Raw genomic sequence first — 15,521 nt, 5'->3', positions numbered from 1 at the left:
TGTTTTGACCAGTAAGTGGCAGTGGCGGACTTTTATTGTAACTCCGTGCAAGTTATCCAAGTGCATCTTGGGTATTCTTTCTTTTTTTCTTGTGTGGAGCGCCTGAAGATTGCGGTGTGACGAGGCTCTGACTCCGTAATGGTTTGATTTAGACGCTACTGGAGTTGATGTTCGGTGATTTTGGGCGCGAGCCGTCGACCGCTGTTCGCCATTGCAGGCATGACAAGGTAACTGACAGAGTGAGAAGTTGCGCGATCTTCAGGAAGTTCCACATGTCTTTGTTAAACCCTGTTTAACGTACATAGTCCACTGCCGTATTTTGCACCGTATTTTGTATTTATTATTTCCCTTTTTAAAATCTTTTCTGTTAAACTTGCCACATCTGTGAACATTTATGAGCTGTTTGCTCGAAAGACACAGGAATGTATGCACTCAGTAAAACGATCTGCATTCGAAGGTTCAAACAATAAAATTAAAGCTACAAGAACCCCGGAAGTAATTGTGTCCTGTGTGGTATCTAATTCCACGGGCTACATATGCATTTTAATTCTGTTTAAAGGTAACTGACAGAGTGAGAAGTTGCGCGATCTTCAGGAAGTTCCACATGTCTTTGTTAAACCCTGTTTAACGTACATAGTCCACTGCCGTATTTTGCACCGTATTTTGTATTTATTATTTCCCTTTTTAAAATCTTTTCTGTTAAACTTGACACATCTGTGAACATTTATGAGCTGTTTGCTCGAAAGACACAGGAATTTATGCACTCAGTAAAACGATCTGCATTCGAAGGTTCAAACAATAAAATTAAAGCTACAAGAACCCCGGAAGTCATTGTGTCCTGTGTGGTATCTAATTCCACGGGCTACAAAATTTTGGTACCAGGAATGGGGTGTAGCTAAAACATTTTTTTTTTAAATTGGCAACAGAGTGGCTTATTTTTACTTAAAAAAAAATACGGCAGTGGTGAAGATTGCTGGTGACGTCCGTTGGTGTTGGGTCTGAAGCCATCCTGCTGTGGAGGTGGTGACCAGCGAGAGACGACGTGAGGGCCTCTAAGAGGTTCTGGTGCTTCCTGTTTCACACGACTCAGCCGTACCAGCGCAGAGGACTCCAGCGCTAACTTCAGCTACAAAGACCAATATCCAGCAAGGCTCCAAGTTAAAGACTGTCCTTGTAGTATCCTTGAACCAGGTTTTGAACTAAATATCCTCATTTATACTGGACTGAGTAAAGATTAATATATCATTATGTCTAGTGATTCTGGTGATGAAGGGAGTTCACGTAATGATAATGGCCACACCTCAGGTGGCATAATGGGTATAGGTGAAGGTGCTAAAAAAGAAATGCAGACCACCATGCAAGGGCTCGCCAGACTGCGAGATGAGCTCACCAGGTTAAATGGTGAAGCAAGGGCTCAGAGAGCAAGTGATAACAGTGCACCCACACGTTCATACATCTACGTTCCAAGAGAACGCCAGATCCAAGCATTTAGTGGGGAGTGTGGTACAGACAGGAGATCTGTCGAAGAGTTTATTGAAGAGGTTGAAAGGGTTTTAAGATACAGAGAGCAAACAACAGAAGAACAATGTGACTATATACTATCTCTATTGCGTGGCCCTGCATTGGAAGAGGTGCGACTATGCATGAGGGGTCAGTCAGTGGGGCCCAGTGATTTATACTCTTACCTGAGCAATGCATTTGGGGAAAAGCGCAGTTCCACACAGCTTTTGCAGACCTTTTACAACCGTAACCAAACTGATGGAGAAGACCTCCGTGACTACTCCCATGCACTATCCCAGATTTTGAGCTCTGTAGTGAAACAGTCCACAGATGTAATACCTAATGAGAAAACTGTGCTCAGAGACCGGTTTATTGAGGGTTTAAGAGAAGCAGCACTCAGGCGTGAACTCAGGAAAATGGTTAGGGACAAACCAGAGAGCAGTCTTCTAGATGTGAGGAACGAGGCCCTCCTGTGGGAGATGGAGGACAGCAGGTCTCATCGTCCCAGGGTCATAAAGAGCAACCAAGTTACATCAGAGGTTCCGGAAACCCAGTGCTCTATTATTAAAACAAACAATGACCAAGGTATTGCATTAAATGATGTTCGGAGAGCAGTAGCCCATCAAGAAAAACAGCTAGCAGAGTTAGGCAAAACACTCGCTGATCTAGCCTTTGCTGTAGGTGAACTGAGTAAGCGCAGCACTCAACAGACATTCCTAGAGCCCAAGCCACGACCTAGACCCCAGCCAAAGTTCACACCAGATGGTCAGCCTATCTGTTTCAAGTGTAGAGGCATAGGTCACATTGCAAGAAAATGCTCACAGGCCAGAGGGGGTCAAGGGGACGCAACACCTAGTTATGTAGTGCAGGAAAACTCGCACCCTCAGTTGTCATGAGCCACACAACTCGAGGGGAGGAAGCTGGCTCACCAAAAGAGACTCCAGACAGAAGCAGGATCTTAGAGCGTGCAGTCGGAGAATGTAAAACTGTTGAGGTGAAACTACGAGGTGTTACATTGTCCTGCTTACTTGACACTGGTAGCCAGGTCAGTACAATTTCTGAGAGTTTTTTCAGGGAACACCTGTCAGTGAAAGGCGAAGACATTCACCCGGCATTTGAGTGGTTAAAGATCACTGCAGCTAATGGATTAGACATACCCTATATGGGCTATGTGGAGCTTGATGTAGAAGCCATGGGTCTGACTATCCCAGAGCGAGGTTTTCTGATAGTTAAAGATTCTGAACACTCTTCCTCTGTTCCAGGTCTAATAGGGATGAACATAGTCAAAAAATGCAGAGAGCTAGTACACATTGAGTTTGACACCACACTGCAGGAGAGGTTTGACTCAAACTGGAGAGAGGCTTTTAATCATCTTCATGCAGTACATGCAACAGACAGACTCTCTTTCGCTAGGGTAGCTGGTAAGGATGTAGTCCATATACCTGCTTCATCTGCTGCTACAGTTATGGCTAGGGGACTCAGGACTGTGAGTGAGGATGGTTCTTTTTTGTTGCTGGAGTCTGTGGGTGTCCCCATTCCTGGAGGTTTGGTTGTTGTGCCTACTTTGGTTTCATCGGGAAATCACATTTTTCCAGTCCGAGTCATGAACCTGTCTGATGAAGATATCTGGCTAGGGCCACGGACTAGGCTAGGGGTTTTGACTCAGGTAGACTGTGTGAAAAGTGATGAGCTTTGTGAGGTACAGTTCCAGAGAATCTCAGCAGACACTGAACAAGTGAGTATCAGTGAACACCCCGAAACACCGACAGATGTGAAGGAAATTCTCGGCAAGCTCAATTTTTGTGGTAGCCCAGAACAGCAAGCACAGCTGACTTTGTTACTGGAGAAGTACTCTTTTGTGTTTGCAACAGAAGATGAAGATCTAGGCCACACTGACAAAGTACAACATGAGATCCATCTGACAGATGACATACGTGTAACACAGCCATACAGACGAATCCCACCCACACAGTACAGTGAAGTCAGGGAACATATTGGCAAGCTGCTTAAAAAAGGGGTCATTCAAGAAAGCTCTAGTGCTTATGCTTGCAACCCGTCATGTCCGCTTCCTGCTGGAGGATCGGCCATTCACGGCTTATGTGTGTACCCCCTGGAATTAGATACCACACAGGGCACAATTACTTCCGGGGTTCTTGTAGCTTTAATTTTATTGTTTGAACCTTCGAATGCAGATCGTTTTACTGAGTGCATAAATTCCTGTGTCTTTCGAGCAAACAGCTCATAAATGTTCACAGATGTGTCAAGTTTAACAGAAAATATTTTAAAAAGGGAAATAATAAATACAAAATACGGTGCAAAATACGGCAGTGGACTATGTACGTTAAACAGGGTTTAACAAAGACATGTGGAACTTCCTGAAGATCGCGCAACTTCTCACTCTGTCAGTTACCTTTAAACAGAATTAAAATGCATATAAAACCTTTACATCCCAAGGTGTGGCTTTATTCACGCCAACATTACCTTGTCATGCCTGCAATGGCGAACAGCGGTCGACGGCTCGCGCCCAAAATCACCGAACATCAACTCCAGTAGCGTCTAAATCAAACCATCTTGTCAAATTACCGACATACAATATTGTTTGGAATAATGTTACAGGTATATTTCACAAGATATTTACCCTTACTTACTACGGAGTCAGAGCCTCGTCACACCGCAATCTTCAGGCGCTCCACACAAGAAAAAAAAGAAAGAATACCCAAGATGCACTTGGATAACTTGCACGGAGTTACAATAAAAGTCCGCCACTGCCACTTACTGGTCAAAACATGCAATGACAACCAAAACTATAAAAATACACTCACAATCTGCCTCACAATTTAAATACATCAAATGACATTTTACATGGCTTGACAGTGTAATAATTACAGTTAAACTATACTAAATTTAAGTGGAAAATCTTTTAACATATTTAACAGATTTACCACCCGGCTACACAGGTAAGGGAAGAATCAAGTCTTCATTGAAGTGACCGATCTCGGGGGTACAGCAGGAGTTGGCTCGGTGGCAGGTAGGCAGAAGTCCATGAATGGCGACGTTCCAGCAAAGACTGGTCCATAGTGGAGGCCTTTTAAGGGTGAGGGCGATTGCTTGATGGCCAGCTGGCGTGCCGGGGTGAAGGGGGGGCAGGTGTCAAGGGCAATCGCTTTGATGTCAAGGGCGAGAAGCTGTGGCACCTTTAAAGTTATGGTTTTAATAAAGATTTCGATGGCTAACCAAATGTGTCTGTCTCCTTCAATGTGAAATCATTCCCTCTAAGCAGGTAAGTATAATAATAAAAAAAAAATCACACAACTAAGGTTTTATAGACCAATAAGTCTCATTTACTTAACTAAAGAATGAGTTTTGATTTAAAATGAAAAAATAAAATAGGAATGTTCTTCAAACTGAAATTTGCCTTTCTTCAGGGCAACCATCTTAAGGTTTTTCAACACTAAGTGCATAAGAAAACACTACACTTGAACACCAAAAATGGATTCTCCTAGAAAATCATAATTAACCAATCTCAATGTCACTTAAATTCAACAAATATAATTCGTGGGCCCACACACACCTGGATACTGTCCCCTAAAGCCGGCAAAACCAAAATTATATTAAAACAAAATATAAAGTTGCAGGCCTGGTTCGGTGCTTGTGATCGTTTTGGCCCAAAACTTAATGGCCCCTTCGCTCCTCCGTGAGCACAAGAACAAGTGTGGTACCTGAGATAATGTTCCTGGTTTGCCTTTCTTCAACGGTCACATGTTGGCATCTCTCCCGCGTCGCCAGAAACACGCTGAGTGAAGCCCTGGTTGCTTCAAACTTCGTCCAAGATCTCTGCTCTCCCCTCTGGTTGGAGGCAGCAGCTCACCCCTCCAACAGTTCAACTGAGCTAGTTAAACTTAAGCTAGCAAACGTCCGTTCACGGGTAATGAACAGACTATGCTACACGTCGAGCACTTAGCATTAGCAGTAGCACACACCTAAACGCTCTTTGAATTTCGGGTAGAAATTCCTCACGTTCCGACAATATATAATTTATACTCTCACCCCGACTATTGTGTAAACAATCATAAGATATAAATTACATAATGGTTTGTGCACTCTAAACTTAACATACAACACAGAAGTTATCTGTATCGCGCTCACTCCCCGCTCCCTTGTTCACCGTCCCTCCCCTCTCTCGTCCGTGCCGAAACACCTCCCCGACCTGTACTCCTGCAGGATGTTATTAACCCCGTAAATGCTAGTATAGACAGTTTCCAGGAAAACATTATACTCTTGAATAAACAAAAACACACTTTTTAAAATTATTTTAAGCTTCTTAAACCCTTTTAAACTAAACCTTATTTAAATGTTAACACTATAGCATCACCCTTTATAACCACATGTTTTAACTGGGTTACACAAAGAACACTGGGAGAAACAAAAGATAACTTAACTATCCAGACAGGGCATGACATTACCCCCCCCCCTCTACGGCCGGCTCCAAACGGCCCAGGGTCGCCCCGATGGAAGTCCCGGATGAGGGAGGGGTCCAAGATTTTGCTGGCCGAGACCCAGGAACGTTCCTTCGGGCCGTATCCCTCACAGTCGACCAGGTACTGGGAGCCCCGGCCCCGACGATGGACCGCCAGGAGTTTGCGGACAGTGTAAACAGGGCCACCATCGACGAACCGGGGGGGAGGAGGGGGCCTGGAGACAGGGACCAGAGGGCTTTCTATGGCCGGTTTGATCTGACTTACGTGGAAGGATGGGTGGACTCTCATGGCTCTGGGGAGTTTGAGCTTGACAGCAACTGGGTTAATGACCTTGGAAATAGGGAATGGCCCCACAAACCTGGGAGCGAATTTCCGGGACTCCGCTCTGAGAGGCAGGTCTTTAGTGGATAGCCATACCCTCTGGCCGCTCCTGTAAGTTGGGGCAGGGATCCGCCGTCGGTCAGCCGCCTTCTTGTAACGCTCGGAATTGCGGAGCAGGGTGCGTCAGGCCCGGGGCCAGGTGTGGCACAGAGGGCACATTGACCTCCATCTCGAGGACAGGGAAGAGAGGAGGTTGATATCCATAGGCACACTGAAAGGGGGAGAGAGCAGATGAGGAACATGGGAGAGAGTTGTGTGCATACTCATTCCAGGTGAGCTGATTGCTCCATGTGTTGGGGCTCTGGGGGGCGAGGCAACACAGGCTGGTCTCCAGCTCCTGGTTCAGCCGCTCTGTCTGACCGTTTGGTTTGGGGATGGTGGCCAGATGAGGCTGACGGATGCTCCCAGGAGTGAACAGAAAGCCCGCCAGACCTGTGCCACAAACTGCGGGCCCCGGTCAGACACAATGTCCCTGGGGAAGCCATGGAGGCGAAAAACATGATGCAGCATCTCCTTGGCCGAGGGCAACGGAACAAAATTAACCAGTTTTGAAAATATATCCACCACCGTGAGGATGGTGGTGTTACCTTTGGAAGGGGGAAGACAGTCACAAAGTCCTCCGAGATGTCTGACCAGGGTCGATGTGGCACAGGGAGTGGGCGAAGCTGACCAGAAACTGGGCGTCGGGAGACCTTACTGCGAGCACACACCGGACAGGCTGCCACGTACTGTCACCATCTTCTCCATGACCGGCCACCAGAACCGCTGTCGTATGACGAACAAGGTCCTGCGTACTCCAGGGTGACAGGATAACCGGGAAGAGTGGGCCCAGTGGATGACCTGTGAATGCAAGACAGGAGGCACAAACAGCCGGTTCGGCGGGCAGCCGGCCGGAGGTTGACCGTTCACATTGGCCTCGGTGACCCTTCTCTCAATGTCCCAAGTGACAGAATCCACAACACACGAGGGAGGAAGATCTTTACAAGAGTTCTTGGAGGGAAACAAACGGGAGAGAGCATCAGTCTTTAAGTTCTTGGAGCCAGGGTGAAATGGAACCGGTTGAAAAAGAGAGCCCACCTTGCTTGCCGAGAGTTGAGCCTCTTGGCAGTCCTCAACGTTCTTATGATTCGTCCAGACGAGAAAAGGCTGTTCGGCCCCCTCCAACAAGTGCCTCACTCCTCCAATGCTACCTTGATGGCAAGCAGCTCACGTTTGCCAACATCATAGTTTCTCTCAGAGGCCGACAGCTTGCGGGAAAGAACGGCACAGGGGTGTAGCTTATTGTCCTTAGCCGACCTCTGAGAGAGAACAGCTCCCACCCCCACATCGGAGGCATCCACCTCCACCACAAACTGCAGGTTGGGGTCAGATAACGTGAGGACAGGAGCTGAGGTGAAACTGGTCTTCAGTCTCTGGAAAGCGAGCTCAGCCCGGGGGTTTCACTGGAAGCTAAACTTAGAAGAGGTCAGTGCATGAAGGGGGGCAGCAACAGAACTAAAAATTCCTTATTAACTTTCCTTAAAAGTTAGCAAACCCCAGGACCTCCTTACGGCTAGTGGGAGTGGGCCAATCCACAACAACGCTAACCTTTTCTGGGTCCATGCTGACCTCCCCCTCAGACATGATGAACCCCAGGAAGGAAACTGAGGGCACGTGAAACTCACTTCTCAGCTTTGACAAAGAGTTGGTGGTGGAGGCGGCGCCGGACGTGCTGAATATGAGTTTGCTCATCAGGGGAGAAGATTAAGATGTCGTCCAGGTACACAGAAACAAAGTCATTGAGCATATCCCGGAGGACGTTGTTTACCAGGACCTGAAAGACAGCTGGGGCACTTAAGTCCAAACGGCATGACCAGGTACTCAATGACCACTGGGAGTGTTAAATGCTGTCTTCCATTCATCCCCCTCCCTTATTCTAACTAGGTGATAAGCATCCCTTAAGTCCAGTTTAGTGAAAACCTTAGCACCATTTAGTAGCTCAAAAGCAGTGGAATTTAAAGGGAGGGGGTACCTGTTGCGAACAGTGATCTCATTGAGTCCTCTGTAGTCAATGCAAGGCCGCAGGGTTTTAATCCTTCTTGTCAATGAAGAAGAACCCAGCGAAAGTGGGAGAGGAGAAGGCCGAATAATCCCTGTAGCCAGGGATTCCTCAACGTTCTTTCTCATGGCCTGGGTTTCAGGAGCTGACAGGGAATACAGGCGACCCTTGGGTGGTGAAGTTCCGGGGAGCAGGTCAATGGCGCAGTCATAGGCAAGGATATGGCACGGGCCTTGCTAAAAACCTTCTTAAGGTTATGGTAGCAGACGGGAACCCGGGAAAGGTCCGGAAACTCTGGATCCAGGCTGGGGGAGTTCGGAGGTTGAAGCTCTTAAAGTTTAAGAAACAGTTCTTTGCACAAGTCTTTCCCCATTAAATTACCTGCCCCGTTTTCAAGTCTATATGGGGGCTGTGGAGTGTGAGCCAGGGGTATCCCAGGATAAGTGGGTGCTGAGGAGCTCGAAAGCTGATTCTTTCGCTGTGAGAGTCGGGAAAAGACAGGTGCAGTGACTGAGTGCGATGGGTGACCTTTCATGATAGCCTGCCATCCAGGGACTGGTTGAGGCGGAAGGTTTTGAGGCCCATTTTCCTGGCTAGATCAAAGTCCATTAGGTTAGCGTCTGAGCCGGAATCAACTAGGACTGGATGCTTAAGAGAGAACGCAGGGGAGATGAGAGACATTAGAGGTTGCAAACGAGAGGGATTAGAAACAGTCAAAGTACGACTCACCAGTGCCCTCACCTGCACTGGCGAGCCCGGTCTTTTAACGGGCAGAAGGCGATGAAGAGGCCCAGTTGGCCACAGTAGATGCAGCGACCCTCTGAAACTCGTCGCTGGCGTTCCTCTGGTGTCAGGTGGGTTCGGCTAAGCTGCATAGGTTCCTCCGTGTCTGGGGGAGGCGCTGTGATAGAGTCAGCAGGAGGAGTGCGTCGCCAGGAAGAAAAAGAAGAGCTGCTGACCCGTTGCCTCCGCTGGAGCGGCGGGGAACTGCAGGGTCTGCCTCTATCATACAGACGTTTGTCAATCTTTATAGCCAGGGCTATAAGGGAATCCAGCTCTGCAGGTAGGTCCAGGGGGGCTAATTGGTCGTTGACAGTGTCAGAAATTTCATCAAGAAAAGCATCAAACAAGGCTGGTTCCAATCACTCTCTGCTGCTAGACTACGGAACTCTATTGCGTAATCAGAGACCCTCTTCTTACCCTGTCGCAGTCTCACCAGGGCTCGGGCTGCCTCCCGTCCAGGGGCTGTCTGCTGGAAGATCTGGGTGAAGGTCTTGGAGAACAGCGAATTGCAGACAGGTGATTTCCGACTCCACTCTGCCGTCGCCCAGGCCTCCGCTGTCTCAGTCAGGTGAGAAATAATATATGCAATCTTTGAGCGGTCAGAGGGGAAGGCAGCAGCCTGAAGCTCAAAATGCAAATCACACTGGGTTAGAAAAGCTCTGCAGTCACCTGTGTCTCCGAAGAAACGCTCTGGTCTGGAAAGGTGGAGAGGCAGGGACGGAGTGGAGGGTGCTGGAGAAGCAGCATCGGACCCAGAACCAGGAGGTTCCGTCGGTGTCGATTCGCCAGAGCCCGGTGGGTTCTGCATCTTCCGCATTTGGTCAAAGAGATGGTTGAGCTGGGTTCCGAAAGCTGCCAAGAGGGTCTCCTGATGGTCTGTCAGCTCCTTCACTTCGTGGCGAAGAAGACTGATCTGTTCATCTTGCCTTTGGATCTTGTGAACCTGTGCCCAGAGCACAGAACGTACTGTATCGGAGTCCGCTGAGTCCATGTTATGGCCAGTTCGTACTGTCAGTAGTGAACCACAGGCTTGGACACAAAACGCAGAATCAGTCTCAGTTCACAAAAAAAATCAGTCCTTTTAATAAAAATGAGGTTAGTACACAGGTGATCAGATAGCAAGGCAACAGTGTCAAAATCGGCAAGCGAAAGGCGAGGTCAAAAAAGGCAAAAACAGGTTTGGAAACTATAAGGCTCAAGACACTTACACGAGGGGAAAAGGGCTGGAACGCTGTCACAAGGAACAAGACGAACTGGTAAAGAAGGAAGGGAACACTAAGACTATATACTCTGGAGGAGTGGAGACAATGATACACATGTGCAACACATTAGGGCAGGGCAGGTAATCACACAGCAGGGAGACACATGAGGGCAGGAAGTAAAGGACCTGAAACGAGACAAGAGGTGAGCATCAAAATAAAACAGGAAATACAAGACGAAGAACACTGGGAGAAACAAAAGATAACTTAACTATCCAGGCGGGGCGTGACAGTTACATGCCGTCGCTTACATGGAACAGTTGGGAAACAACTAATGGCTAATCTTCCACGAGATCGGTTGATGCCAGATGATCCACCATATTGTGTTATATTCACTTGTTCAGCTGTGCGCGCAGTTTACATTGAGCTTGCCTCATCATTGGACACAGACTCGTGCATAAACACAGTCAGGCGCTTCATAGCAATGAGAGGAGAAGTGAAAGAGATTCGTTTAGATAATGGGATGAACTTTATTAGGGCCGATCGCCAGCTGAATGTAGCCATTGCTGACTGGAACACCTCAAAATTTCAGCATTTGTTTCATTAATATGGGATTAAATGAACATTTAACCCTCCCACAGCTTCTCATCATGGCGGAGTGTGGGAGCGGTGAATAAGATCAGTTAGAAAGGTGTTGAATTCCACTGTGAGAGAACAAGTCCTTGATGAAGAAAGCCTTCAAACAGTCTTATGTGAGGTTAAGTCGATCATCAACAGCCGACCTATCACAAAGGCATCTAGTGACCCTAATGACTTGGAGGCACTGACGCCCAATCATCTCCTGTTGCTGAAGGTGAAACCATCATTACCACCAGGATTATTCGACAAGGATGATCTCTACTCACGGCGTAGATGGGGGCAGGTGCAATATAGTATGTCAGATTCATTTTGGAACAGATGGATTAAGGAGTACCTACCTCAACTCCAGGAGCGGCAACGATGGTCCACAGCATCAATAAACTTTGCAGAAGGAGACGTGGTTCTTCTGGCGGATGACTGTGCTCCAAGAAATTAATGGATTATGGGAAAAGTAATTGAGGCAATTCCAGACAAGAAGGGGCTTGCCGAGCCATGTGCTGGAAACCTCTATTTCTGTCTCTGTCTCTGTCTCTCTCTCTCTCTGTTTCACTTTCTTTCTTTTTTTTCTTCAGTAAACGGACCTGTCAAGCTGACTGGCGAAATATTGGACTGTGTGCTTACCAAGCACTTCCTTTTCATATTTTGTAACATCAGATGTTTGATAATACAAATGCCTGTTCATTTTATGTATTGATATAATTTGATATGGAATTTGTTTTGGATGTGGTAATTGTTCTCGGCTTTAGCATTATCAGAACAATTATGGGCCGGTAATGTAGGAGCCAAATGTCTCCCAATGGTTAATAATTAGTAATTTGAGGTCCGCGGTGGTGTAGCGGTCTAAGCATCGGCTCTGTGTCGATGCAGTTGCCCACTGGGGACTGGGGTTCGCGCCCCGGTCTCGTCAGATCCGACTATGGCCGGACTCGACGAAGCAGCGATCATTGGCAACGCTGTCTTCGGGAGGGGGGCGGAGTCGGCTTGTATTCGTCACGTGAATGCGTCTCTGTGTGTGTCGGAAAAACAGTGGTTCGGCTTGGAGTCGCCTTGTCACGAAAGTGGCGAGGCGGTCTCCTTCGAGACTGCCGGCCGGAGAGATGCAGTTGGCGAACGCATACAGTGCGAGGGTGGGTGTTTGAATTAAAATAGGGATCGATTGGCCACTAAATTGGGAGAAAAAGGGAAAAATCAGAAATAAATTTATAAAAAAAAAAAATAATTAGTAATTTGAATAATTAGTTTAAATACTTATTTTTTACACATCGTATACTTTAGGTAAATGATTTCGTTATGTATAAGCTTGATGTGTAGTCTTAAATAGGTGCATGTCACTTTAAGAACTGGAGAAGGGTGTTTCTGCGTTAACGTGCTCTGGTTAGGGGACGTAAGCGGAAGGGCGAGTTGCCTAGGTGGAAGAGTGGAGCCGCGCAGTTTTTCTGAACGTACGTAGCCTACGTTAATCCGTGCTTTGTGTAAAAGTGTATTAGGTCAGGTTAAAATTTAATATTTCATGGATGCAATTCATTATTTCACTGTATGTCTTCAGGCAAGTTTAAATAAATACTTAAAACGCAAAGGAATAATCACTCTTGGACCAAACAGACAAGCAGAACACGCGTCAGCCATAAGGCTCTTCCCTTTTATTTAGTTTATCAGATAGCTATTCAGCCCTTACAGCGATGTTTGTTTTGAGAATGTTGATTGAGAAGTATGGGGAAGGCCGGAAGGAGTTACATTGTGTCTTTGTAGATTTAGAGAAAGCATACGACAGGGTGCCGAGAGAGGAGGTGTGGTATTGTATGAGGAAGTCGGGAGTTGCAGAGAAGTATGTAGGAGTGGTGCAGGATAGTGATGAGAGAAGTGTGACAATGGTGAGGTGTGTGGTTGGAATGACAGATGGGTTCAAGGTGGAGGAGGGATTACATCAAGGATCGGCTCTGAGCCCTTTCTTGTTTGAAGTGGTGATGGATAGGTTGACGGACGAGATCAGGCAGGAGTCTCCGTGGACTATGATGTTTGTGGATGACATTGCAATGTGTAGTGAGAGTAGGGTGCAGCTTGAGGAGAGCCTGGAGAGGTGGAGGTATGCACTGGAGCGAAGAAGAATGAAAGTCAGTAGGAGCAAGACGGAATACCTATGCGTGGATGAGAAGGAGGACAGCGGAATTGTGAGGATGCAAAGAGTAGAGGTAACGAAGGCATATGAGTTTAAATACTTGGGGTCAACTGTCCAAAATAACGGGGAGTGCAGAAGACCGGTGAAGAAGAGAGTGCAGACAGGGTGGAGTGGGTGGAGAAGAGTGTCAGGAGTGATTTGCGACAGAAAGGTACCAGCCAGAGTTAAAGGGAAGGTTTACAAGATAGTTGTGAGACCAGCTATGTTATGTGGTTTGGAGACAGTGGAACTGACAAAAAGACAGGAGGCAGAGCTGGAGGTGGCAGAGTTGAAGATGCTAAGATGTATATTGGGAGTGATGAAGAAGGACAGGGTTAGGAACGAGTCTATTAGAGGGACTGCTCAAGTTGGACGGTTTGGAGACAAAGCAAGAGAGGCAGATTGAGATGGCTTGGACATGTGCGGAGGAGAAATGCTGGGTATATTGGGAGAAGGATGCTGGATATGCAGCTGCCAGGGGAGAGAAAAAGAGCCAGGCCAAACAGGAGGTTTATCGATGTGGTGAGGGAAGACATGCAGGTGGCTGGTGTGACAGAGGCAGATGCAGAAGACGGGAAGAAATGGAAGATCGCTGTGGCGACCCCTAATGGGAGCAGTCGAGTAGTAGATTTCTTTACGCACCACGTATCGAGGGAGAAGCTTGAGCTGTTGCAACTTGAATTCGGGACTTTACAACCAGATCACGTCAGCTTCCAGCGCCAAATTTTATAATGCAAGATATAAAACCAATGCTACATGAACAGCCATGTCTGGCATAGTACAGAACTTACCACTGTGTCTGAAAAATAAATTTCTATATAATAAAAAGAAAAAAAACTATGTAGGGACATTTGCCTTTTCTTGGTTCCAAACCAATTGTCACAGAATAAATGTCCAATCTAAACCACCGGATCAAAAAATGAGACCACGAGATTTGTAGGTTGACACATGCACAGATAAGACACTAGCCAGTGTGAAACTACGAAAGCAAAGCCTTTACATTAAAAAAAAGAAAAAGAAAAACATAAAACTCTACCAACAAGGCTCACTTCAGACACAACTTAAACAATTATTTTTGAAGAATTGCATCTATGACTCTCAAAGCTCTTGCGTCCAAAGTTAATCTATATCCCGAAAGGTTGTACTTGAACTGAATACTAATCCATTCATCAGGGTGTTAACAAATATCAGAGAAAAATTCTCATCTGACGTTGTTACATCATTCACAAATATATCTAACTCATTTGTACAGGTGTGAGTGTGTGATGGGGTGCACTCTGGAGTCATCATGCACGAATGTTCGCTTTGGGCTGGGAGAGAATCCCATGGCTGGAATAGTACTGCTACCAGTCACAAAGGCCAGGATGTTGCCAGGGGCGAGGACGTGGATGAAATCCCTCTGTTTGGGGGTGAGCTCCTCATTGGTGTCGCTCTCGTGAAGTCTCTTGAGAAGCTCTTTGTCAACAAGTTATTTATTCACAAGGAAAATAAACTGCAGAAATGTTAAGTGCTATGGAGGAAGTCCCTAAACCGAAGAGCCATTATCTCCTCCCTTGGTCTGTGGTTGCTCCCCATCAGAGAATAGTTCGGTTTGAGAAAGCTGGCCACACTGTCAGCACTTACGTTTGTGCGACTGTAATCGAGGAGCGTTCGCATTCCTTCCTGACGTCTCAGAAGCTGGGTCATCTAGATAACAAATATAATATTAAGACTTACAATAAATGTAAGTGTCACACAATCTGAATGCAAATAATGCAATATTTAATTAAGTCTATGTAGCGAATTCTGGGGGTAGGTCGGGAACCGCCGCAGCCAGAACACGAACCTCCCGCACCACGGGCAACAACGTTAACCAGTCGACTAAAGGGTCCGACCCGTTAGCCAAGGGCTAGCGAGTCTAGTTATCCGTGGTCGTTACAGCTACAAAAGATAATAACAAATGCAGTATTTGAACACAACTTTTGGGAAACCAAAAGATAGTTTTTTTTCCTGTGGTAGTATTACTGACATGACCAGATATGTAATTGTAAATGTTGCGCTGTACAAATGCATGGGTTTATGCCTCGACCTAATTTGGTAATTAAAAAAATAAAAAATAAAAAGTCACCTGTGCTGAAATATATAATGTCTGGGGATGTCATTCACAAATGACACCTAAAAGTGTTTTTATTACTGTTTTTGTTTTTTTATAATTTTGCTGTCAAATGCCATCAGAATTCATTTTACATTTAACTCCCCCTTTAATTGCTGTGCCTTCACCCCAGAAAGTGAACCATTCTTTTCCATTTAAACGCTTCACTGCTGCCTATGTTACCGGGACACTGACACCACTGACAACCCAAAACATA

Source organism: Lampris incognitus, chromosome 10, assembly GCF_029633865.1.
Source record: "Lampris incognitus isolate fLamInc1 chromosome 10, fLamInc1.hap2, whole genome shotgun sequence".
Classification (NCBI taxonomy): domain Eukaryota; kingdom Metazoa; phylum Chordata; class Actinopteri; order Lampriformes; family Lampridae; genus Lampris; species Lampris incognitus.
This window is presented reverse-complemented; position numbering follows the sequence as displayed.